The sequence below is a fragment of the Acomys minous genome (genome assembly GCF_964271855.1).
Source record: "Acomys minous genome assembly, chromosome: 8".
NCBI classification, from domain to species: domain Eukaryota; kingdom Metazoa; phylum Chordata; class Mammalia; order Rodentia; family Muridae; genus Acomys; species Acomys minous.
The window spans coordinates 88,500,056-88,526,187 of record NC_140489.1 but is presented as its reverse complement, the minus strand read 5'-3'; the positions used below and the strand labels follow the sequence as shown (position 1 = coordinate 88,526,187).

General features: G+C 50.6%; 1 protein-coding gene across 2 annotated transcripts in view; it reads left to right on the top strand.

The window, feature by feature from the left end:
* Positions 1 to 286: 286 nt before the first annotated feature.
* HPCAL1 (hippocalcin like 1) overlaps positions 287 to 26,132 on the top strand; it is a 105,218-nt gene continuing 79,372 nt past the window's right edge. Inside the window, exon 1 of one of the 2 annotated variants that reach the window (XM_084793775.1) lies at positions 287 to 422. The gene's annotated coding sequence lies outside the window, so the exon portion shown is untranslated. The remainder of the gene's footprint in view (positions 423 to 26,132) is intronic. The other variant, XM_084793777.1, reaches the window with a different exon arrangement.

Sequence of the window (26,132 nt, the reverse complement as noted above, 5' to 3'; positions counted from 1 at the left end):
GGTTGGGGCACCGCGGGTTCAGCAGTGGGTGTGGCACGGGGCGGGGGCGTGGCCAGTCTGCGACCGGGGTGGGACTAAGACCGGGGGTGTGGTCACGACAGGGGGCGGGTCCGTGAAAACTTGAGTGCCCGCCCCCGCCATGCGCCCCGCCCGGGCCTCCGCCTCCGGGTCCCGCCTTCTCGTCCCTTCCTTCCCGGGCTGGCGGCGGCTGCGGGTGGTGGACCTGCAGAGCGGCGGTCGCCCACACCTCGCTCCTTCCTGGGCCGGCGGATCCTTTTGTGTCTTCCGAGCGGCGAAGGTCGCAGGTCTGGCGCGGCGGCTGAGGGCGCACTGACGCCCGCACTCCCCGTCACCTCCCCAGCCTCGGCCACCACCGAACTTGGGCTCGAGAAGCCAGCGGACCGCATCCAGAGCCGCAGCCGGTAGGGAAGGGGCGGCTGCGGGGCCGCGGGGCTGTATGGAGGGAGCATGAGTGCTCCCGCTCTCTACGACCCGGGCTGTGTGAGTGCGCGGGTGTGTGCGCTGGTACTGATGGTGCCTGTTCCTCTGCCTGGTGGGCTTGCAGCTGCCCGCGGACGGTGGCGTGGCTCTAGTATGGCGTGTCCTCGTGGGGATCCGTGTGCTCGATGGGATGTGCACTTTTCAGACTGCGTTTGTGAAATTTTGTGTCGGGGCGCAGTTGCCGGTGGGGACTAGTGCCGGGCGAGTGTTGAGGGGGAGACGCTGTGCGCAGAGTGGGGGTGGCGGGGTGGGCGTGGGCGGTCTGGGTTCGCAAGCTGAGCCCCGGGTTGGTGTTGCTGGGCGCAGTGCGTAGCTCAGGAACCTGAGGTTACATACAGCTAGGACCTGATGGGCACAGTGTCTGCCTGGAGGGCAGCAGGCAATGATTCCCACCCCCGGGGGGGGGGTCAGGTCCACAAGGTCCACGTGGGACGTTTGTGTGCTTCGAAGAGGGATGGGGACCGGCGTGGCAGTGATCAGCTCTGGGACAGTGGGAAAGACCAACCCAACCCTGGCCTCTCTCCTTACCCGCCCTGAGACCTGAGCTTGAGACCGGCCACCTTGTTGGGTCGTAGTACTTTGTGTCTGTGTTATATGGGGACGTCCCTTCTGGAGCTATCTTGACAGAATGAGAACGCACTACGTGTAGTTCTTGATCTAGAGCCTTGCACACAGTAGGCGCTATTCATTATTCATTGGATTCTCATCTCTTTAAAAAGAAATCTGTTTTGCCTTTATTGCTGATGACGCTCTCATTTCCTCCTCTGCGGTGGCTTGTGCCTCCTTCCTGGCTCTAACTTCACAGCGAAAGCATGGAGATAGAGAAAGTTTAGGGGACTGGGTGCGCTGCCGCCTTTCCGCACCTCGCCGCACCTCGCCGGATGTGTGGTGGGGCCTTTAGGTGTGCGGGAGCCCTCTGCGCGCAGCACCAGCCCGGAAGGATCCCGCGTCCAGACAGGATTTCGGAAAGCTGGGACTACACTTGGGAGTCCTTTTGTTCAACAAGTGCCTGAAGGATGTCGCTTGTGGAATTAGAGTTGCGATGGGAAAGTGGCAGTCTCTGTAGACACGCAGTCTAGGGTTTCTGGAGCCTTTCTCCCGGCCTGGTCATTCAGGAAGCCACCTTCTCTTCCAGCCACTAGTAAGTTCACCCAGGAGAGGCAGTTTCCGTGGACTCCAAACCGTTTTGGATACCTTCTATCCTCCCCACCCCCAAGCCTCACGTGGCTCAGCTTCCATGCAGTCAGCCTGATGCAGGAGGCTGAGATCTGGGTGGCACCCCTCCTTCCAATTCCATCCCTTGTTTAAAAAAAAAAAAAAAAAAATATATATATATATATATATATAAAAACCTGGTTAAAAAAAAAAACTACACTGCCCTGGATATGCATATTGTTCTTGGCACCTCAGCCCACCACGCTTCAGCATTGGCTCTGCGCCAACCAGGGAGGCAGTGTGGGCCTGCTGCTCTGACCCTACCAGATCCCTGGACTCCCTTCCCTTCAGTATGTTGTTGTCCTCAGGACCCTCCCCAATTTAAAAACAGCCTTTAAGCAAGGGCTGCAAAGACCCTTTTGGTGCCAGGCACTCTCAAAACGGAGCTCCGGTAGGGATGCCTGCTAACTGCCTTTGTATGGGATGTGTTCCAGGGTGCTGCGTGCTCCGTGGTGCTCCTGACTTGTATTCTGTAAGAAGCGAGAAGGTCTTGGCAGGTGTTGAGGCACCGGAGCAGAAACCAATGGTTTGGGTTCATTCTTGGATTTGTCTCCAGAGCACTGAGGTCTATGAGATGATGGCTGTCCAGGGATGTCATAAGCTGATTTTTAATCCTGATTTCATGGCAGGGACTTACTTAAAAAGCCACCTGTTCTGAGTCTTATCAGGAGATTTTTATATCCTAAAGAGAAAATGGGTTTTGATTGGAATCTTATCTCCCCCAAATCAGATTCAATAATCATTTTTAAAAATCAGCCTGACATTCTCAGCTCAGAAGACAAACCAAAACGCTGTCTTGTTTTGTTTTGCTTTCCTAGTTAAAGCCAGCCCTTTGTCTCAAGCAAGCCAGTATTTTGGCCTTCGATCTATTTCTGTTTCACTTTTGAAAGTGCCTGTAATTACCAAGCTCTTGAGGTTTTATTGGATAATGTGCCAATGGGAAGACCCAGGGGCTGTGCCTCTCCCTGTAGTGGGATGTAGTGCCCCAGCCTAGCCTGGCCTGCTCCTTTGAGCCCTACTTTTACACTGTTTCCTAGGTAGAACATAGCTGTCAGTGTGTCATAACAAGCCAGGAGCCATGCCTTTGAGGATGGATGTCTGGAAGGCTTGGAGAGAGCTAGAGCAGGTGGACAGCCCAGATGAACTCTGGCCAACTATGCCCTTGCTGGGCCAGCTCCATCCTTACCTGGAGAAGATGTATTTCTTCTGCTAAGTGGTGGTCCCATGCTTCTTAGCTTTGAAGCTCGGTGCTCAGAACCCCAAGGGCTTGCCTTTCACATCCAGTCCCACAGTGACTGGACAACAGGATTCTTTTCATATGTCTCCCTCTCAAATTCGTTCTAAGACTTTAGATTGTCCTTTCTGGGGGCGTTTACCTACAGTCCAGCGATAATCCCAGGCCCTCCCAGGGAGCTCCAATGTTTACTTGGGATTGAAGGTTAAACTATTTGGCAACTCTGTTCTTTATCTAGGTTGGGATCCGGTTTGTCTTAGACCCATGCATTCCAGCAAGTCCCAAACCATGCTTGTCTGGTGTGGGAGAATGCTTTCAGTTTATGAGTTGCTGGCCCAGGCTTGATGAGGATTATGTATGGTTTTTGAGTGTTTTGACAGGGCCTGATGTCGTTGTGCTCAGGAAGGGAGGGCCTGGTTGGAGTTAGCATGACTGACACTTGGAGGTTTTAATTGTGCTCTGCTTTGGGGCTCCTCACTCAGACCTACAGCCTTTTTGGGGGGCTTCTTCAGGGTGGCTGTGTATCTGTAAATCTCATGTAGTTCTTATAGTTAGCTCCTTTTGGGTTAGGTTCTTAGCCTGTGGAGGATGTAATTATATACAGAGATGCTCTAGAGGGGCAGGCTGTAATATTATAACTTCAGGTAATCAATTTAGTTTGACAGGTGGGACATTTCCTAGGTGCTGTTGAGCAAGGTGTGAGTCTAAAGAAATTATACACACACACACACACACACACACACACACACACACACACACACTAGAAAGCCCTACCTTGACAAAAATGAATTTCCCAGGCAATGCTTTATACCTCTGCATTTATGAGCCATGACTAACAGAAGCGTCCCTTCTTCCAGGCTCTCCTGGGATACCCTCTTCTGCCAGCCTGGGGGCAGGAGACAGGGCTTAGGGCTCTTTTCCTTTACCTTAACAAATCTGCCACACCCCCAGCACTCCCTAGCACTCCCTAACTAGTGGCTCTGCTTTCCCGGTACTGTATCTCTCTCTGTGTGTGTGTGTGTGTGTGTGTGTGTGTGTGTGTGTGTGTGTGTGTGGTGTTTTAAGTAGAGTCTAAATTGGCAAGCAGCTGGGAGCCTGGAGGTGGAGGGGCCAGCTCAGTTTGACCTCTCCCCATCCCCACAGTCTTCTCCAGGGGCCTGCAATGGGTCTCTGACTAAGAAAGCTCAAGACTGGTAACCACACCAGAGTGAAGATTCCCATGATCCTAAGGAAAAGAAGAAAAGGGTGGGGCTGAGCTCCATGTTAGATCTTTTGCCTGGCATGCCTGAAGCCCTAGGCTAAACCTCTTGTACTGCCAATTAAATTTAAAATGGAAGCAGGCCTGGAGGTGGTGATGGTGGTGAGGGAACGCAACTTGCACAGCCTCCATGGATTTTGCTCCAGTATCGTTGGGTCTCCGTTGGAACCGTTCCTTGCTCTAAGTCTGCTTCAGCCATGCATGAATCCCTCAGCAGGAATAGTACAGGCAGTGCACCTGCCTGCTTCCCTCAAACTGGTAGGCGACACACACCTGTGTCACCCCCTTAGCTGCAGCCCGGGTTCCATGTTCTGGGGTGGGATTTGGGGTTCGTGGTGTCTGTCCCAGCAGGTCCAGAGCTCTCTGTGTTGAGGCCACACCCTCTACCATTGTCTAGACAACCCTCTGCCCCCATTTGTTAAAGCTCTGTACCTCAGTAGGGACGGAGGGCTCTTTTCTGTCCCTCATTACACCTGGTGAATCTTCCAAGTGAATCTGGAGTGCCGGCCTGTTCTCCTCAAGTCAGAACCTCTGCCTCCCATGTAGCCTGGCTTCCAGGTTCCCTCACTTCAGACCTGCCACCAGCAACTCTGTGTAGAGGATGCACACTTGGTCATCTTGCTCCTCCCCTCTCAGGTTTGTCATCTTTCAGAGTGAGTGTTATTTCCCACACCTCCTGTGAGTCTCTTCCAGTCAGGCTCTGGGAAAACTGACCCAAGCTTTTCTACTGCTGCTGCAAAATTTAAGGTCTTGAACTGGCGATGGGGTAGGAAAACCATCCAAAAGCCTTTGGGGCTCAAGGGACCCACATAGGGGATCCCTTGCCCAGGTTTGGAGCAAGGGGGATTCTGAGAGAAATCCCCTTTAAGTGGATACTTGGGAGAGGGTTGGAGGGTGGAGGGGGTAGGTGGCTTCTGACTGTCCCACCCCCTTCTTCTAGAATGCTATAAGATTCCTACCTCTGAAATGCTGTACTGTCACGCAGATAAAGTTATGCCCATTTTAAGTGTACAGTTCAATGGTGGTTTGCTTTTTGCTTCTTTGTTTTGTTTTTGTTTATCAGTTCACAGTTATATAACCATTGCCACCATCTGGCGAAGGCTCCCTGAATCTTTTCTGAATGATGCTTCATCTTCATGTTCAATCTCTCCTTGGCCCAAGCTCCATTCCACACGGCTGCTTGTGGTTAGATTCTGTGACTTTACCTTTTTTCCCTCCTGCCCCTTCCTAGGTTTGAGTCAAGGGACATCTTCCCTTCCTGGAGCCTACCATGTATAGTTGACCTTTCATCTCTGTGTTGATGGAGAGAACTGGGCATGTCCTGTTTACTTCCACATGGTGAGCTCGCTTACCAATATCCCTGGCCTGTACCTAGCACAGCGCTGGTACCCAAGGTATGCTCACAGGATATTAGCTGGGCTGCCTGGAGTTGCTTTTATCACAACCCTTTTTCAATCTAAGGATCTACCTAGAAGAGCAAGTACCCAGCAGAGAAGTGGAATTTGGGGTACGGGTGATGTGGGGGCCTGGTTACGTGCATCGTCTTATTTCACAAAGAACTTGGGAAGCAAATGGCAGCAAACTTGCCTTTTAGATTTAAAGCTGAAAAATCCTAGAGCAAACTAAACAGCCTAAGGCTATCTGTACTGGAAGCTGAAGAACCAAAAACTAAACCAGGCCTTTTGCCTTGCTCTGGTGGTCACTATGTGCTCAGTATCATCTGGCCTGGCCAGATGCTCAGCTTTTCCTGTACAAGACTTGCTGTCACTTCCTAAGCCAAGGCAGCATCTTTTAGGACAAGGGTGGTACACAATGTGTCTTCCTTTGCTTCCATGTCTGGTCCAGCTGGCAGAAATGGCTAGATTTCACACTGTAGAGCATTCTCTTGAGAAGTAAGTAGTGAGAGTGGGTATCCTTGGGGAGAGGGCGTGGTGGAGTGCCCAGGCACGCACCGATGCTTTGTGCATTTTGGAAGCAGTGTTTTCCTTGCACTTGTGAATACTAAAAAAAGCTACCAGAGGAAGATGCCCTCTTTGACAAGTGCACCAGCAGAGGCACAGAGTGGTCCACCTGTGTACCCCATGCGGGTAGTGCTCAGACTTCAGGCTTCCAGAACATACCACCAGGTCACAGGTTGCTTCTTTCCCAGTGATGTAAGCAATTCTCACGGTAGACCATGAGGATGTCTTGTTTCCTTCCATTTGCAAATTAGCCTGGGAGAAGATGAGGGACTTGGGGCCCAGTCACAGTCCATGCTCTCTGATGTATTGTCTGAAAAGGTTCTGGGCCCAGCTGAACCTGTTTTAGAAGACAGGTGACATGTCTGTGGCCACTGCCACCGGTTAAACCTCCTTGAATGGTAGCACCTCTGTGCTGTTAGGTATTCCTTTCCAAATTCAGGCTGAAGAGACTGAGAGAAGTGTGTGTGTGTGTGTGTGTGTGTGTGTGTGAGAGAGAGAGAGAGAGAGAGAGAGAGAGAGAAGGCTACTGGAGGGGAGCCAGGAAAGGTCTGGGTTTGGACTTTGGAAGACTATCATTTTGGCTCTTGCTTGTCTCATGGCTTCTGAGAGCCCCTTCTCAGGTTTCCTCGTGCCCCAGCAGGGACCCTAACATCCGTTGGGCTGCCCAGATTATTCTGCGGGTTGCTTCTCCAGCCCAGTGAGGCTGGGCTTCCTGTCCCTTGCCCCAAGGAGTGTTTGGAAAAACACCTGGTGCATTTGGATGCTGGGGTGTTCTCAGGCCGAGGAGGACCACAAGGAGTGCTCACACTTGGCCCATAACAGTGTGATCACGAACAGTACTATGCTCCTCCCGCAGCGACGGAATGCTCAGCTCTCTGCTTTCTCTTTGCATTTAAAGAATGCTTCCTGGAAGCGGAATTGATGGCAGTCCTCACCCCCCCCCCCCCACTACTCCTACCCTTTCCATTTGCTTCCCTGTAATTCATTTTTGGAGGGAACAGAGAACCTCTTAAAAACCAATCATTTCCAGCATCGTGCAGGGGTTTTGTTTTGTTTTGTTTTCTGTGTACCATGGAGGACTGTTAATAGATGCTACTGGCCAAGTGAACGCTGTCCAGCCTGAGGTCCAAGCCGAGCTTTCCCACACCATCCCTGCCCAAATGTAGCTGGGCATGATGTAGTTTGTTAAAAACAAAAGAAAAAACCTTCCACGGTATCCACGTGGGTCCTGTGCTTGGTGGTACAGCCTTGACAGGGACATAGCCACAGCCTCCAGGTGTGGTTTGTGACCTGTGGCTGCTGCCTTGGTTTCTTCCGTCAGTGAAACTAGAAACAAGCCTTTCTGGGAGACACCCATGTCAGAACTCAGGCCTGTCTGGAGGATGCCACTGCCTTCATCCTGAAAGCGTGGATGAAGGACTGCTCCTCTTGCGATCATCTGTACCTAATGCCAATCCATTGCTGAACCTAAAATTAACGTGGCCTGGTGGTCCTTGGCCCCGCTGTCAGCTGAGAACTTGTTGTTTGGGCATGTTAGTGAGAATGGGTTGGAGGAATTAAAACACAGGTGAGGAATTCCAGGGCCTCTCAGCTGGGGAACCCACCTTCCTCCTCCCCTGCAATATTAGGGGTTCCCTGTAGCCTGTAGCTCCCTTCCATGCCATCAGGGTGGTCATCATGACTCTCATCGCCATGGGCCGTCACTCTCACCACTGATACTTGTTCCCCCCAGCGATCACCGCCATCCTGCTCACCATCATCACCATTACCATCACCACAGTCATCACCGTCATTAAAGTCACCACAGTCTCCACCACCATTATCATCGTCTTGTCGTCACTGAGTACGCTCAGTCCCTGCCTTGCTTCAGCCTTCAGACCATTGTAATGTCAGGTGGCGCATTCATGGGCTTCCTTGATTAGGAGCATGAGTTACGAGGGGACCTTGGGCAGGATGACTGTAGGCATAGGTAACTCGAGTGGATGTGTGTGATTCTGAAAGTGGCTCCAGGAGAATTACTGATCTGGGAGCTTCTGGGGGGGGGGGAGGGCGGATCTCATCCATTCTTTCCAGCCAGTGTTATTTGGACTGTGGTGTTCTCTATGCCTCTCTAGAGAGCCCAGCTATACTAATTGGGTGTTGTTTACCCACCTGTCCCAGGGCATTGGGCCTCTGAAGCTGGAACCCTGTAGATTTCTCCTGGTAGACCCCCTCCCTTCCCCCTTACTGGCACAGAGCCAGGAGCACAGCGGCTGCCCAGGTGTGTGCTGAAACAACCCCCCCACTTGCTCAACTATAGGATGGTGGCTGCACTGAATTATTTAAAATCTCCCACTGCTCGCCCGAGGGGCTTGCTCCGCAGGCTTGAGTGTCCAGGCTAGTGCTCTAGTGGCATTTCCTGTACATGTCGCTGACTGGTGTGTACTTGTTCTGGGCATTTGTTGAAATTGTGACACAGGGCTTTGGGAGCCCATCACGACTGTATGGGCTGTTGGGATGGCCCCGATCCTGCTAATGTCTGGCTTCGACTTGGCATAGGGAAGACTTTCTCTCTAGCTTTCAGCCTCCTCATTTATCAAATGGGGCTTAAGGCTGGATAACTTCCAAATCCTCTGTCAGCTCCAAAGTTCAGGAAAAAATGGTTAAAAAAAAAAAAAGTAAACTTCCTGGTAGAAGACATATCCAATGAAGAGCATACCAAGAAAATTTATGTAGCTAGACTGACTGTTGGGGGTGAGGTGGGGAGGAATTAATGAGGAACCTCTCTTGGAAAATGCGGACACCTTGGCAGCTGCTGTACTGAGAGGCGGCATTGCAGAAAGCGATTCTAGGAGGTGACCCAAGCATGGAGCGCAGACAAGACAGAAGCAGAGTGGTGTGTGTGTGTGTGTGTGTGTGTGTGTGTGTGTGTGTGTGTGTGTGTGTGTGTGTCTACACACCCGTACACGAGGGCAAAACCCAGGGAGCTGAACTCTAAGGCTTTCATCTGCCGTGTCACCACTCAGCCTTTGCTTTTAACTCCCTGGTGTGTGGGATAAGGGGAGCAGGGCTCCCGGGAAGGAGGTGGGAGAGAGAGACCCTTGGCCGCAGTGGGAGGCCGCCAGAGGTTGGTGGTTAAACTCAGCCTTCGGGCTCTGAACTCAGCGCCTTATTTAGCAGCTGTGTGCTGTTCCCACAGGGCGCTCTAGCAAGGAAAGCCACGGGTGAGGACGCAGACCTCCTCATTATAATGACGGGTTTGCGTTCTTGGGAGGGTCTGTGCTGATGATCTCAGAGGCGGGGAGATGGTTTGATTAATTGTAAATTAGGGAGATGGCAGCTTTATGAAGGATTGCACAGGACAAGTAATCATATTATTTTTCAGACCAAAATATATTTAGTGATGTAAAATACTGACCAGATTTTGCTTCAAATTGGTCTTGCGAGAGAATTCCTATGAATACTTTTAAAATTTGCGTATAGTTGGATAGTAGGAGTTAGTTCCTGGGGTTGGACACTGGGAGTTTAAGCATTTCCTAAGTATGGGGTTGGGAACCAAAAATATACAGTCATACAGACAGTTTCATTTACTTATGTTTGAGAGGAAAAAGTCAGAGGAGGTCTGTGGGAGGGAGCAGGCTAAACTGAACAGGCATTGAGTATGGCTGGGAGCCGTGGGATTTCTCTCCCCTGCTCCTTTGTGCTTCTGTGTGTTCCAAATTTTCCTATAGGAATGCATGACTTTTGTAATAGAAAGAAAATCAGGCTGTAGAGAAGGCTCAGTGGTTAAGAGCACTGACCGGAGTTCCATTCTCAGCACTCACGTGGTGGCTCACAATCATCTGTGACTTCAGTTCCAGGGGATCCCGTGCCAGATGTTGTGGCCCGTGCTTGTAATTCCATCTCTTAGGAGGCAGAGGAAGGAGGGCCAGTACACTGCTCAAGGCCAGCCTCAGTGACAGTGAGTTTGAGGACAAACTGAGCCTTGTATTGAAAACAAACAAAGAAACAAACAAACAAACAAAAAACCTACTACCTCCACTACATAAAAACAACAAAAAAGAAAGAAAAAGAAATGAAGAAAGGGAGGTTGGCTGCCTTGAGAGGAACTCAGGCCCGAGGAGGAGTCCTTGTTTACCTCATCCCTGGGATACGCTTTAAATTGTTTACCAGCCTCCCTTCTATCCCCAGACTGTCTGGAACCCACAACTTCCATACTTGTGACTGTGTGAATTAGTGGAAATGTATCATAAGTACACCATTAGAATTTGTTAACTCAGTCGAAACTCAATATTGAGTAAAATGCATTAGCTGGATATAAGGGGAAATGTCAGAGACCTCTCAGAAACCCGCCTTGTCGCTGTGGCTGAGGGTGGCTTGTTCCCGATCCGATCCACAGTGCATGTCTGTTTTGTTTGTTTGAATTTGGGCATTCACTTGTCTCTTGATCTGAAGAAAATTTCCTGGCTCCTGCTGCTTTTACTTGGAGTATCATTGAAAAAAAAAAAAACAACAAACAACAAAAACATATTTATTTAGTGTGTGCTTCTGAAATACCCATGTGTGGGCGTGCGCATTTAGGGGTCAGAGGACAGCTTGCTAGGGTCGGTTCTTTCCTTCTACCATGTGGGTTCAAAGCATCAAACTCAAGTTGTTCAGCTTGGCAGCAGGCACCTTTATCTGCTGAGCCATCTTGCCAGCCATCACACCGGGTATTGTGACGCCCTGGAGCTAGCGATCCCAAGTTAGCATTTTCATTGGCCTTACTTCTTCAGGCGCCATCTCCTGTCTGTCTGTCCATCTGGCTGGCTGGTGTGTCCTGTTTCCCTTTCGAGGGTAACCTTTTGTGTCCCTGTCCAGCCATTCCCTCATGAGCTGGAGGTAGGACCTGCTGGCATCCGCCTTGGGAACCAGAGGCTTCCTGAGGAGACTCCTTCACTTTCCCCTTTGAGTCAGACATTGTGGGTTGATGTTGGCCGGACTGTATTTATCTGCTGGCTGGGAGTGGGGCCATCTCAATCCTCGTTAGGGTCAGGCCGGACTTTTGGTGGCGTCCCTCCAAAGGCTGCTGTTCCCTGTTGTTTTTCCAGCGGTGTAATCCGCTGGAGGCCAAGCTATTGAGTCAGCAGTGGAACGTTAAGAAGATGAGGCAGCCAGCAGAGAAATGGGCTAATATCAAAGATTAATTTTAGGGTGAATAAGAAGAGAGGTTCTGGGAGCTGGCTTGCCTCAGGCAAGGAGCATTGCTGTGACATGTGGGGAGACCCAGGCTTGCTTCTGCTACCAACCAGCTCAGTGGCTGCTTATTGCTTCTTGGACTAGACTTGTTTCGAAGCACAGCTTTATGGCCTATTCTCTGTATTTATGATATGGAGAAGGAAAGCTGCAATTGCCAGCAAAATTCCATTGAGTCTTGTATATAACTTTAAGACCTTCACTGTAAGGAAACCAAATTTAAAAAAGAAAAAGGAAGACCTAGAAAGAAAGAAAGAAAAAAAAAAAGAACAGGGCTCTGATGTGCAGAAATTGCTCTTCCTGATGCTGGGTCCTCTGGCAATTCCAGGCTCCAGCACCAAGGCAGGAAGTCTTCTTGCCTCTCACTGAAGACAGGTATGTTGCTATGGAGACAGGTATGCCACTGTGGTTTCCTGGGTACCCCAGTCATCCTAGAAACGGAATAAACCCCACCATAGGTGGTATTTCTGAAGGAATGTGTGTGAATTAACTTTCTTCAAGCAGAGGTCAGCTGTTTTATCTTACTCATTTGACTTCAGCCCTCTTCTGTTTAATTATTAACAGCTCCCCCGCCCCCTTCCCTGCCAGAAACACTTAAATGTTTTGAGACCATATACTGAAAACAACAACGAACCTTTTAAACCTTTTACCAAAGCTAGGAAGCTTGTTTAGCAAGAATGATGAGTTCTCTGTAGTACTCAACAAATGAGTTCAACCATTATGGGCTGTGTGCCCAGCCTTGACCCAGGGCCCAGGACACCATTGGTGCTAGGCTGCTGAGTTTGAGTTATGGCCACGGTCCCTACATTCTCAGTGTTCTGTCACTGAACACCTGAGAGAAATCAGTTAAAAGGCCAGGCGTGGTGGCACATTCCTTAAAACCCAGCATGAGAGAGGCAAAGACCAGTGGGTTTCTGTGAGTTCAAGGCCGCCCTAGTTTACATAGTGAGTTTTAGGAACAGTCAGAGCTACGTCGTGACCACTTGCCTCCAAACAACAAACAAACAAACAAACAAACAAAGTAACCTTGGAAGGTAGAGAGGGCCAGCAGATGGCTTAGCCGCTAAGGACAACTGCTGCCAACCCTGACAGCCTGAGTTCCATCGCTGGGCTCTGCATGGTGGTAGGAAGGAGAGAGCCCACTCCCAAAAGCTGTCTTCTTTCCTCCCATGGGCAATAAAAACAAACAAATAAATAAATGTAATATGAAAATTAGAGGTAGAATGGTTTGCTTGGGGTCACTTGTGTGACTGGTCACTTGGCCCCTCCGTGTGACACAGGAAGTGTGGTCGATGGGAAACAAAGAGGGAGGAAGATGTCAGGGCCCCATTGTTGCCTTCTGGGCCAGCCCTTGGTGACCCGATTTCCTCCCTTTAGGTCCTACCTCTTGTGAGGGTTTTACAGAAGACTTCAGTGTTATCCTGATTGGGTTTTGTCACCGGGACACAAACCTAGACAAGGCTGGAAAGAGGGAATCTTAACTGAGGAAAGGGCTCTGTCAGATTAGCCTGCGGGCAAGTCTGTGGGCAAGGCCACCTCCGGGGAAGCTGGTCCTGGATTGTATAAGAGAGCAAACCATGAGGAGCGGAGCCAGCCAGTGTGCAGTGTTTTCTCCGTGGCTTCTGCGTCAGCCCCTGCCTCTAGGTTCCCAGTCTGACTTCCCCTAGTGATGGAGTATTGATCTTAGAGTTCTGAGACGAGATAAACCCTTTCCTCCCCAGTTGCTTTGATCCTCGTGTTTGACCACAGCAATAGAAACCCAACTAAGACAAGTCTATGGGCTTTTGGGGGATACTTAGTCCAAGCCATCATAGGCCATAGGCTTTATGAGGCTGATAGGCTCTCAGCTTCCTGCTGACCTATGGGTGGAAACTCTCTGTCCCTATGGGGAGAAAGAGTACATACTCTGTCGGGACAATACAGCAGCTATGTGACTCATAGGCAGTTCCTGTGTATTACCTGTCTGCTTGCTTATGATTATTTTTCATACTGACAGTTCATGCCCACCTTGGAGACCCCCTTCTCAATTTCTCCATAGTCTTTTTTATTAGAGTTTTATTTATTTTCTGTGCATACTTATGTGAATGTATGTGTACCATGGTGTGTGTTGGATGTCGGTCGGAAGAACTGCAGGGAGTTCTCTCCTTCCTTGACATGGGCTCTTGGGGTTGAACTCGGGTCATTCGGTTTTATCCATGGTGGAGCCACCTCGTCACAACCCCCCTTCACCCACCCACGCCCAATCTCTGCCAACCCAGGTTTCTAAAGGCAAACCTAAGTGATCAGCTGCAGACTGACTGCTCTTGCAGTGTCCAGGTCTCTTCAAATACTGACATTCCTTTCCTCCTTTCCTCCAGCTGGGCTCTAGCATCCTCCTGGCCACTGGGTCGGTGTCCTTAGTGTCTGTGCCAGCATCTGAGGTGGGTGTTTCCCTCAGTTCACTGAGTGAGGTCACTCTTCTTCATGTGGTTTGGGGAGCCTTAAGGCTACTGTGGCTCCTTGCACATGGCCTCCTGGCTCATGCCTGGTCGTGGGTGGTCATGGGTGGTGATCTTGAGGGTCTGTGTGCATGACAAGCATGGAGGGCAAGAAATGATTTCTTCCTGTCCCACCTCCCCCTTGTTTTCTGTTAAGAGGAGGACCACACAAGGTACTCGCCAGACAGACATCCCTGTATTCTGGAGGTGGAAGACAGAGGATTCAAAGTCTAAGTAGCAAAACAAACAAATGAAGAAAGAAAGAAAATAATGAATTAAGGTGTAATTCATATACCATAAAAGCCATTGTTTTTTTTCTCTCTCTCTTTTTTTTAAGTGTACAATTCTGTGGTGCTGGAGCATTGGCTTAGCACTTAAGAACACTTGTTGCTCTTACAGAAGACCTGAGTTTGATTCCCAACACCTACACGGTGTCTCGCAACCATCTATAACTTCCAGGCACTCGTGTGGTGCACATTCAAACACATAAAATAAATCGTAATTTTAAAAAAAGTACAATTCTGTACTTTTTAGTATTCACACAGAGTTGAATACAGATTGATACAATCTGATTTCACAACACATCCATCACCCCAAAAGAGAAATCTCATAGGCATTAACAGCCACTCCCCAGTCTCCCTTGCCTGAGGCCTGCAAACCAATTACATATGTTTTGTTTCTATGGATTTGTCAACTTTGGACGTTGTAGGTAGATGGAACCATCCAACTCTGTGGCCTTTTGTGTCCAGCTTCTTTTACTGAACATGCTTTGGTGCTTTCTTGAGTGCATGTGCAGTAAATACCACATGCAACGTGCTCTTTTCCCTTGGACCTGACGCTGAAGAGGTATACATACTACTTCCTTTCTGGCTCTCTCCTTTGGTTCCCTTAACTGCTGGTGAACATTTGGGTTGTTTTCCCTTTGGGTCACTATGAATAACATTGCTGGGGGCATGGCTTACAAGTCTCCGCACAGACATAGGTTTCATTTCTCCTAGCAACGTAGCAAAATTCTGTTTCATAGCCTGCAGTCCGGGAAGGCGAGCGGAAAGTGATCTTTGGAAGCCTTAGTATCTGATGTTGCAAGTGCTGGAAGCCCTTCTACACAAGACTGGGGAACAAAGCCTGACCTTAGCCACTCCCCCCCCCCCCCCCCCCCCCGCCACTCAACCCCCTTCCCCCAACCCCCAGCCAGGGAAGCCCAGACAGTTTAGCCAGGAGACATTCAAGGTCAGTTGAAAGGGCTCCCCCCTTTCCTAAGAAAGTGCCCAAATCCCACAGGCTTTCAGAGCATCTATCTTATCCTGCCTGGAAAGCTGATAGAATTTCTGGAAGTAGGGCAGCCTTTTTGTGACTATGAGGCTGCGGTTCCTGGATCCAGGCCAGCGAAACAGCTAAAAGAACTAGGTCGTTGATGGCCTCTTGAACTCTGACTGAGCGCAGGTGCCTTGGCCCCTGTCCTTCGTGGTGTAACATGGAGAAGACCCTCTTTTGTCTAAGCCACTGTTGGTAACCAAATGTGTTCTTCCTGGATCAAATGCCCAGCACAGGATGTATCTTTTCCAAGTCTCTTAGATAGATCTCCTTGCTAGATAAAATCATGACAGGTTTGGGGAGACTTTCTGGCCTCCTCTTTCTGTTACTGCCCTCCACTCTCTGTTGGTCACCAGGATGAGGGGTTCCCCAGAAGGACGTAATGGATGTTGATAATGACCGTTTCCGCGTTCTGTGTCTTCATACATGCTGCTCCTCCTGTTAGGAACACCATTCCCCCTCCACCTATCTGAACTTGAAATTGGCCACTCACTCTTTAAGTGCTGTGCTGGGGAATGGAGCAGTGGGCGGGAGCACTTGCTAAAGCTCAAGGACCTGGGTTTGAATTCCCCAGCACCCACATAAAAAGTCAGGCGTGGCCAGGCGGTGGCGCACTCCTTCAATCCCAGCACTCAGGAGGCAGAGGCAGGCAGAGCTCTGTGAGTTCGAGGCCAGCCTGGTCTATAGGAGTTCAAGAACAACCAAGGCTATTACATAGAGAAACCCTGTCTCCAAAAACAATCAAGCAAACAAACAAACAACAACAACAAAGCCAGGCATGGTGTGTAACCCCAGTGTTGGAGGTGGGGCAGAGACAGGAGGATTTCAGGAGCTAACTTACTGCCAGGTTCAGTGATAAACCCTGACTCAAGAGAGTAAGGTAGAGTGTATACTGAATGGAGCAGGACCCTGGATTTCTCTGGCTTCTGCGTGAATAGGTGTGCGCATCTGAACACACACATTCTAATACATCTCACATGCAGATGCGCATGCACACAGATACAAATTTAATAAAAGTGAACACCACAGGCAGCACATCTTCTTCTTTCTGGGGTGCCCTGTGTAGCCTGTAATCAACATGGCATGATGGCAAGTTCTGAAGAAACTGTCTTTTCCCCCTCCTAGACGGAGTCCCCAGAGAGCTATTCTGTCTGTGCAGCATCTGGTCTTGCTCAGGACTCCGTTTGGCCCCTGGGATGGATGGATGGATCTGAGGTGGAGGGTAGCTGAGACTGTTGCAGATGTTGGTGTCAAGTGCTCCCCACTTCCATGCGCCTTATTCCGAAGCACCCTGCTTTATCAGGCATATGAACTACAGTTATAATGATGGAATCCACTGTCCGAGCTTCATGTGCACCAGCCTGGGCAATGGAGGGTACCTGATCATCATACAAATAGGAGCATCACTGCATGCTTAGGCTCCTCCCAGGCCCTTGGGACACACCAGTGGGAAAGCATCCATCCTCTCTGAGCTTCACGGTGGTCCTTCAGAGACACCTTGGGCCTTTGCTCCTGTCTTATCTTTCATTTTACAGTAGGATCCAAGGGCATGGTCTAAAGGGTGGGCTTCAAGGGCCAGTGGGATGGCTATGTCAGTAAATATGCCTGCCACCAAGTCTGCTGACCTGAGTTCAAACCCCAGGACTCACATGGTGAGAGAGGAGAACCTGATTCCTGGACGTTATCCTCTGAGCATGCATACAGGTACATACATGCAACAAATAAAATATTAAAAAGAAAAAGAGAGGGTGGGCTTCACACCGATGGCCCTGTCCTCTCAGGGAAGAATATTGAGCAAAATGAACTTGAGCAAAATCGGGGGAGAAACCCCATTGTGCACCCTGACTTTTGAAAAGCACCAGCTGCATCTTGCTAGTTTTTTGGAGTCTCTGTGCTGAGAACCCACTGGCCTCCTCTTTAGGGGCGAAACCTAAAGATGTTGTTATGCAAAGGCCAATTAAAATAAATTAAATGCAAATACTGATTCATTGTCATGTTAATTTTGAGCCCTGGATCAATCAGAGGCTGTGGAAATGCCAAAGTTGTTAAGGCTGTGGTTGTCATGGTGACCGGGCTGCAGGGAGAGGGGCCCTGTGCAGAGTCCTTCTAAGGGGTGGGGGTGGGGAATTGCTCTGTTCTGACCTCTGCAGGGCAGGGTAGGGTTCTGTGACTCGGCCTGGGGGTCAGGAGACCTTGTGAACATGATTTCAAGACCCAGTTCATCCAGAGCTACCTGTTGGTCTCCTTGGGAGAGAAAGTCACTTTCCTTCTGCCTCAGTTGCTTCGCTTTAGAAATCCCAGTGGCCATCGAATGCTTATTTTTAAAATCACATCACATTTGTTAGGGGTTCTGAATGTGCCCCATGAAGTTCTCAGCTCACAGTTTGGAGAAATGTGAGTTATAAAGATGGAAGCAGGTACCCTGCCACCCTGTCCAGCTACCCTTGATGACAGTGGCAGTTCTGTAGTCCAGGGGTTGATATCTACCACAGGTGGCTGGTTCTGTGGGCCTTGCCAAGCATGAGGTCCTGATTTTGATGTCCAGTATCCACGTAAAAAGCTGGACAAGGTGGCCTGTGCCTACAACCCCAGCCCTGAGGAGGCTGAGATGGGTACACCCTCTGGGCTTGATAGCAAGCCAGCTTAGCCACTTACTGAGTTTCAGGCCAGCAAGAGACCCTGTCTCTTGTGGATGGCGCCTGAGGAATGACACCTGAGATTGACCTCAGGCCTTCACATGCACAACCAGTACATGCACACACATGTGCACCTGCATACAAATGCATATACCACAAAAATATTGGGGTTCAAAATGTGACTTGTCTGTACTCCCTGGACTTCATGGTGACAGTGCCAGGGTGGGCATGGGGTCCCAGGCTTTGGCGGGCAGCTATGCCTGCTGCTATAACCACCAACGCCCATGGTCCCCTATTCTTGTACTTAGGGGCTTTTCCCAGCACCCACTTCTGCATTAACTGCTCAGAGTGTGGGTCCGTGGTGACTTTCAGTTTATTGTCACATTGGCTGGCTTTGCAGGGAACAGTGCTAGACCCAGGACTGTCTTGGTGTGTTTGTGGGAGCGGCGTTGCAGTGGCTTCCTGCCACAGCCTGTGACTGTAAGACCTACAAGGCACACAGCTGCAAGCACATAGTAAACACCTGCCTGGGGTGCACCTGGCTCCCAGCCTTTAGCCGAGTCCTGCTTTCTCTGGCTCAACTGGGGCTAATTAGTGCCACTGCCGGCTGGCTTCGGGTTCACTTACTGGTTGTGTGAAACCGGCCTGGCCTTTCCCCACGCTCTGTGAGGGCAGTTGGGAAACGAAGCAGCTGTTGGGGACTTTTAAATTGTGTGGGAAGTAGACTGTTGCTCTGGCGTGTAACCTGCGCAGTCTCTGAACTGCCGGTAAGTGCAGCTGTCTTTCCGGCCCTGCCACTAAAGGACGGTGGTCACCAGACATCTGGGCTGTGTCCCACACACAGTGCCGCCTAGACATCATCTCAGGGCCCACATGAGGCTACATCTGGACTGAATAAACCTGGGAGGTGGCAGTTCCGCGGGGAGCTCTGCTCCCAGCCTGGCTTGGGGCTGAATTTTTGAGTTTCTCTTCCACACAGGTGGGGGGTTGCGGGTGGAGTCTTCCTACCCACAGGCACTGGCCAGGAGGCTATGAATGGTTTGCCTGGTGAGATAATGAGAAAGTGGGAAGTGGCTTTCATGAGCGTTGAAGGAGACTGAGATGCCACTCGTGGGTTGTGACAGTAGATGACAGATCCCTGTGGTGGGTCCGGCAAAAATGTCTTTAGAGGTCAGGTTAGGGACAAGGCTGGGAACTAGCCACCTGGGTGTTTATACCTGCCTTCATCCATGTTGGCCCCCAGGGTCTCACCCCTCACCTGTGCATGGAGATGTGCTGGGAGAGTTTTATATCTATTTGACACAAGCTAAAGTCATCTCACAGGAGGGAACCGCAATTGAGAAAAGGCCTCCTTAGCATCAGGTTGTAGGCAGGCCTCTAGGGCATTTTCTTAATTAGTGATTGATGGGGGAGGGACCAGCCCATTGCCGGTGGCACCATCCCTGGGCTAGTGGTCCTGCGTTCCATAAGAAAGCAGGCTGAACAAACCATGGGGAGCAAGCCAGTTAGCAGCACCCCTCCATGGCCTCTGCATCAGCTCCTGTCTGTAGGATCCAAACCTGCTTGAATTCCTGTCCTGACTTCCTCTAATGACAAGAACTGTGAGGTGGCATGTAAGCTGAATAAACTCTTTCGTCCCCAAGATGTGTTGATCGTGGTGTTTCATCACAGCAGTGGTAACCCTGACTATGACAGTATGTGAGGACATCCTGGCCCGTGCTCCAGGCTAGCCTGGAGCCTCCTTGAAGCTGGCCCCCCCACCTGCTGAGTCCTAGCACAGGAGGGAGGTTTCCACTCAGCGACTCTGGCACCTCTTTTTCTCTCTCCACAGCCCTCGTAAGGAAACAATACTCCTGTGATCTCTCCCTTTGCGCAGAACATAGACACTGCCGGCACTGACGCCGTGTGTTAGAATCGGCCAGCACATGCTAACAGATGCCTGAGGTTCCTAGCATGGGCAGCTGGCCATCACAGCCTCCTCTCCCAAGCCCATTCTGTATATCAAGAAGTTGGACTGCTGCCCTTAGCCAGCTACACATCCCTCCCTTGCAGCCCCCAGCTTTTGGCCACGCTCAGTTCCTGCTCTTCCTCACAGAGAGAGCGCCTCTGCCTAGGTGATTCCTTCATCAACCCATGTCTTCTACTCTGTGATGGCAGGGAGGAGAGGAAGTGTAAGCAGTACCCCATCCTGTGACCTCCCGGTGACCTCACGCTCTGTCCCATGTACAGCACGCTTGGAATCTAGCCTCACCTGCCATTCCTGTAACTTGCAGCCACAGCTGGGCTGGAGGGAACACTTTGCATTGCTCAGCTTGAGCTAAATGATTCCAAACTCGCCTTCCACAGAGTGTGGTCCTGCCAGGGTAGAATGGGCGGGCAGTGTCAATCCCGCTCACATGGGCTGCTGGTGGGAGGGCCCGGCACTCTCTCTGTTCTGCTGAGTGGCGAGTGTGTTGGAGTTGACTCCTTTTCTTTGCTTCCTGAGAGTTTCCAGTCAAGATACTTCTTTGAGCTTTTCTTGTCATATTCATGTGAGCTCCTTATTTCAGTAACACTGGAGAGTGGGTTTTGTGGGGGTTTTTTTGTTTTTTGCTTTTTGTTTTTTTAAGTTTTATTTTTAAGTTCAGGACAGGAGCCAGCTTGCCAGAGTGATCTGTGAGTGTTGGTAGCCTTACCTTCAGCAGGACTTGGATTTGGCCACGAGCCCTGGCTTATTCCAGTGGAGAATGGAGTTATTTAGAGCCAAACGGGGGGGGGGGGGCGGGGGGGGCGCTTAATTCTCTGGGAAGCATTTGCTGCAGATGGTGCTAACGTTAATGACTTACTATATATGTCTTCACAAGTGGGTGATTTATGGCTAACGCCAGACCCGTAACTTCTCATTTCCCGAAACTTCATTTATAATAGCCTGTTAGATTTAGGACCTGAGCTGAATTCGTTCCCATCCTCGAGCTGTAGGTGAGGAGAGCTGGTCCTGTGTGACACTGAGGGGCAGCCACAGGGAGACATCACCAGTGACTTATCTCTGCAGGGATGGTCTACAGTGGGCAGGTGATGGCCAGAATCCTGTCTTTAGGAGGAGGACACAGTGGCCCAGGGAGGTTAAATGATTTGTCCAGGTTAACGGCTCCCAGGTGACAGAACTTGAGATGCCTCTGACCCTCAGTCTGTAATGGTTGCTTCCTTCATGCAGGGCAGCTGGGACGCTTGCTTACCAGCATGATGGCTTGTTTCAGGGGTTAGCTTGACCGGGCTAAGGGATGTCTAGGTAGCTGGTAAAGTGTCATTTCTGTGTGTTGCCAGAAAAGATTAGCCTGGGAGCCAGTAGACCGAGCAAAGGCTAGCATTCGGATGGGTTAAGTATTATATAGTCTTTTGAGGGTCTGAGTAGACACACTAACCAAATGTATCAGTTGACTTTTTGTTTTTTTACTAATATGACAAAAATAACTTACAAAAGGGTTTATTTAAGCTCACAGTTTGAGGGTACAATTCATCGTGGTGGGGACTTCAGGACTTTGAATCAGCTGGTCACATTCAGGATGGGTCTTCCCGTGTCAGTTCTCTCTGGAAACACCCTCATAGATACACCCAGAGTGTACAACCGGTCTCCATGGTGACTCCAAGTCCAGTCCAGTCGACAACGAAGATTAATCATCACCCAGGAGGGAGGGAGACATCATCTCTCTTTGGTCACCAACATCCTGGTTCTTGAGCCTTTAAACTCGCATCCCCTGAGCTCCAGCTTGCAGACATCAGGTCGTGGGACCTCTCAGCCTCCGTAACCATAAGGACCAGTCCGTCATCATCTCTCCATAGGTCTCTCTGTATGTTACAGATTCTGATTCCCTGGAGAACCCTCAACATCATAGCTAGATTTGTGTTATTTTCCGACCTGGCATTCTCCACTCAAGATGGTAGGTCACAGGGTGGTGGGCAGGGAAGTGTTGTCAGAGACTTGGGACTTGGACATCAGGGTTTAGGGGAGCCCCATTTAGCCTCTTGCACGTGACAGTGATAGTTTGCCTAAGTGAGCAGTAGCCACCATTAACCCTGAAGAAGGCAAGGCCGTCATTCTTGGGCCTCCTTTGCATACCAGTCTTGTTCTCTCAAGGAATTAGCTCCCTGCCTACCCCTGCTGCCTGCTAACAGCCACTGTTCTCCAAGCCCAGGACTCACCTGTCTCTGTATGTGGAAATTCAGAGTCCCCAGCCCATGCCCGGCTTGGCCAGCTGGTGGCTGCTGGGGCCTGGGTAGTTTGCACACTTAGTGTCAGTTCTTAGACCGCTGCCTGCAGAGTGCCTCCTCAGCAGCTTCTGGAAACTTCCCTCTTCCCTGCCCCTTGCTGTCACTGCTCGTTTTATTCTCTCAGATCAAGGGATGTTTCTTTCCCTCCTGTCGCCTCCAGCACACTGTTCTCTGGTCCTGTGTGTGGCACACAGGCCTCAGAACACTCTTTGAAGACTTGCCTGCAAAGTGCAGTGACCACTCTGGGACTGGCTGGTATCTCTGTTCTGGACTTGAGCTCCTGGACGCTTTCCCAGGAGTCCCCAGCTGCCTGCTGCTAGCTGAACATGCAGCCTCTCAGCCTCTGGAGCCTTGCATCTGCCCTGTGGTCTTGGAGACTTTATTTTCTGTCTTCTGACCCTGTGCCCCAACTCCTTCCTTCAGAGGAAGGGGTGCCACCTCCAAGCACGAGGCTGGATTCCTTCTTTAGTGTTTTTTGTTTGTTTTGTTTTGGGTTTTTTTGTGGTTTTGTTGTTGTTTTTTTTTTGGGGGGAGGTCACCTCTTCAAACCTGGAGACCCTGAGAAGTCCTTGCTGGTAAAATAGGAGAGGGCAGTGGGGTTCTTGGGGATAGGTGATGCAATTTATGGTGTTGGGGTGGGGTGGGAATGGGAGGGGGTGGCAGCCAGGCCCTAGTATAGCTCAGATAGAAGCAGGCCCCCCTTTCCATGTTCTGGGTGTACTGCTCTGTTCTGGCCCTTCGACTCTCTCCCTCTTCCTAATCTTCTATCTACCTGGAAATGTGACAGCGAGCTTGGTTGTCACTCTGACTCTCAGCCCCCAGCTGAGCTGGCTGTCCCTGCTGGGCTGCTCTGCACATCCCCAGGACTGCCGGTTTCTGAGGCTCTGCTTTCACTCTAGCTTGTGAGGGGCTTATAGAAGGAGCTGCTGTTCTTCCGCTGCTCTGAGAGGGGCTGCTGAGGCTGCAGAGGACCAGAGCTCATTTGCTCTGTCCCTCCTGTGTGTGTGTGTGTTTTATTCATGTTCTTGGAAGGCGTAATTATGTAGTCCTTAGCCCAGACTGGGGATGGAACTCAGCTGATAGAAAGCTGTCCGGCGTGCATAAAGCCCTGCATTTGATCCTCATTGCCATATAAACCCTGTTGTGAGGCAGCCACGGTGGCGCGCACACCTTTAATCCCAGCACTCAGGGAGGCAGAGGCAGGCAGATCTCTGTGAGTTCAAGGCCAACCTGGTCTACAAAGCGAGTCCAGGACAGCCCGGGCTACGCCAGGCAACCCTGTCTCAGAAAACAAAAACAAGAACAAAAATAAAAACAAAAAACTAAACCCTGCTGTGCTGGTGCATGTACATAGTCACATCCCAGCTCTTAGAGGTGGAGGCACAGTGATCTAAAGTTCAAGGTTATCCCTGGTTATGTAGAATTCAAGGCTAACCTGAGCGATATGAGTCCCTGTCTCTTTAAAAATGAGCAAAGAAAGAAACAAAGAAACCTTTAGCTTAAGCTTGGAAAACACTAAGTGGGACAGTCTCTGGACCCTTCCCCCTCTAACTCACTGCCCTTGAGACCTGCGCACATCCTCTTTATACCTTCAGATTCGCTTGCCTGGGCCTTGAGTCTCTGAGAGCCATGCACGATGTGATCAACAGTCAAGGCACCTGGTATGTGGGAGGGCTCAGGGCCTGTGACAGGGAGGTGTCCCTAACCTTGGCCTCCCAACAGGGCCCAGGCAGACACTCTGTAGAGGGGCAGGCAGGAGCCACCTTCCTGCTTTGAGGCACTGGCCTGGCTTTGGGCTGCCACTGTCACTGACTCCCCACCTGCAGCCTTGAGGATAAGGGCCACACTAAGAAGGGGTGAATGTGGCTTTGGGGAAGAGTAATACGTAGGTCCACTCCCAAGCCACATGGAGGTGACAGGTGCTGCCATGTTCCCTGGTCATCAGGGAGAACACCAATAAGAAGTGTATGATGCCTCCGTCCTCCTGACAGGCCTGAGGGAGGGCCAAGCAAGGAGCTTCCCCAGCAGTGCGGGTCTGAGAAGGGCTGGATTCAGAAGAGACTTAAGGGGCCTTTTACCTTGTCACGCCCTTGTCATTACAAGTGACTGTGTCCTACTCTAAGGGCAGGCACAAGAGTCCTCAGCCACAGATGCTGAAGCAAGGCTGACCTTCTGTGGACTTAATGCTGGGCCTGCTTATCAAACCCCGCCCTTCCTGCCTCTGTAGAAGATGACACAGTGCTTCCCAGAGGGGAAGTGACACTACCCAGGTCACACTGAGTTAGGGCAGGGCAGAGGTCATAGCCTCCAATATTTGCCTGGTTTTCTTACCCAGCCTCCTTGCCTTGCCCCGCCCCCTGCCCCCCCTTTTTTTTTCCTATTTCCTAGGAATGGGCTGCTTCCTTCCATTTAAATGTTCTCTGGGGCCTCTCTCTACTCTAGCTGCTGCCCTGTGCCTTGCCCTCAGTGTTTCTCAGAAAGACAGTGTTGTTCCCCCCCCACACACACACACTTCTCTTCACTAAGCCTCTGGCTGGCCCTTGAACTCCTAAACCAGCTGTGGTAATTTAAAAGTCATCAGCCCCCATAGGGCCCATAGGTAGTGACGACACTATTAGGAGCTGCATCCTTGTTGGAGTAGTTGGGTGGCCTTGGTGGAGGAAGTATGTCACTGAGGGTGGCCTTTGAGGTCTCAGATGCTCAAGCTAGGTCCAGCGTGTCACTGTCTCTTCCTGCTGTCTGCCACTCTGGATGTAGAACTCTCAGCTACCTCTCCAGCACCATGTCTGCCTTCGTCCTGCCATGCCTCCCGTCGTGATGACAGTGAGCTAAACCTCTGAAACTGTAAGCCAGCCCTAATGAAAAGCTGTCGTTTATAAAAGTTGCCGTAGTCACGGTGTCTCTTCACAGCAATAGAAACCCTAACTAAGACACCAGGGTTTTTGTTTTGTTTTGTTTTTGTTTTTTGTTTGTTTGTTTGTTTTTGTCTAAAGGGGAAAAGGTCCAACATTTGTTAACACCTCAAGAAAGACAACTGCAGTAGGGGTCATCTCCGTTATAGCAGAAAGAGGGTAGAAAGTGTGTAACTCCTAATACAAGGATGATATGGGCCAGGGTGGGGGGGGGGGCGGTGTTGAGGGAATGAGGGAAAAAGAGAGACAAAGAGAGAGGGCGGAGATCACTGGATGGAAAATGACTGAGGAGAGACAACGTGGGTAGAGGATTTGAACCCAAAGTTGGGGGTGAGGAACTTGACTGAATGTCAGTGGTTGGTCATCAGATAGAGTCGGGACAGACGTGTCATTCAACCAATTCAGCAGGTTCCGTGCTAAGCCCAGGCTAGCAGGCCAGAGTTGGTGGAGTGAGGCAGGTTATGGCCTAACCAGTGAAGGCTCAGGGAAGCCTGGTGTGGCCAAAGAGGGCATCTCAGCCAGGGCTGTGCGGGAGTGTCACAGGCTGTGGGGTTCCTGGGACACTGTCTGGGCTAGGCCATGCCTGAGCCCTGGGGCAAGAGGCCCACCCTGCTCTTGGCATTCCTCTATCCTTGGTCTCCCTTCAGCCCTGTGAGCATTGTGAATGACAGATAGAATCTTCTCACTTTAAAATTGACTCCTCTATGATGACAATCATCCTGCTAGAGGGTTAGAGTGTAAGTCAGATGGCCAATATCAACTGTCAGAACTTGGTACCTGAGCTCAGGGGTGGAATTTAGTGTCTTTCTAGTCCCTGTCTTGTCCCTGAGAGCTTTCTAGGGAGGGACCACCCTGGGCCTAAGCTGCAGGTCAAGGGAACCAGCACTGGGGCTTCTCACAGCTGCCCACACATCCAGGTTAGGAACTTCCTGCCGTCACCTGTTGCACGCCCAGAGCTTCCTGTGCTCAGTGTCTGTGCTGCTCAAGGTCCATGTTCTTAGCCCCGCCCGGCTCCCCTGTTTGAACTGGAGTTTCTTAGCACCCACTCTCAAAGGGTATGTGTTCTGGTGGTCAGCCCTGGCCATTTTGCCTTTGCTTTGTTTGTTTGTTATTTTGCCACAGTGTCTTACCGTGTAGCTCTGGCTGTCCTGGAACTTGCAAT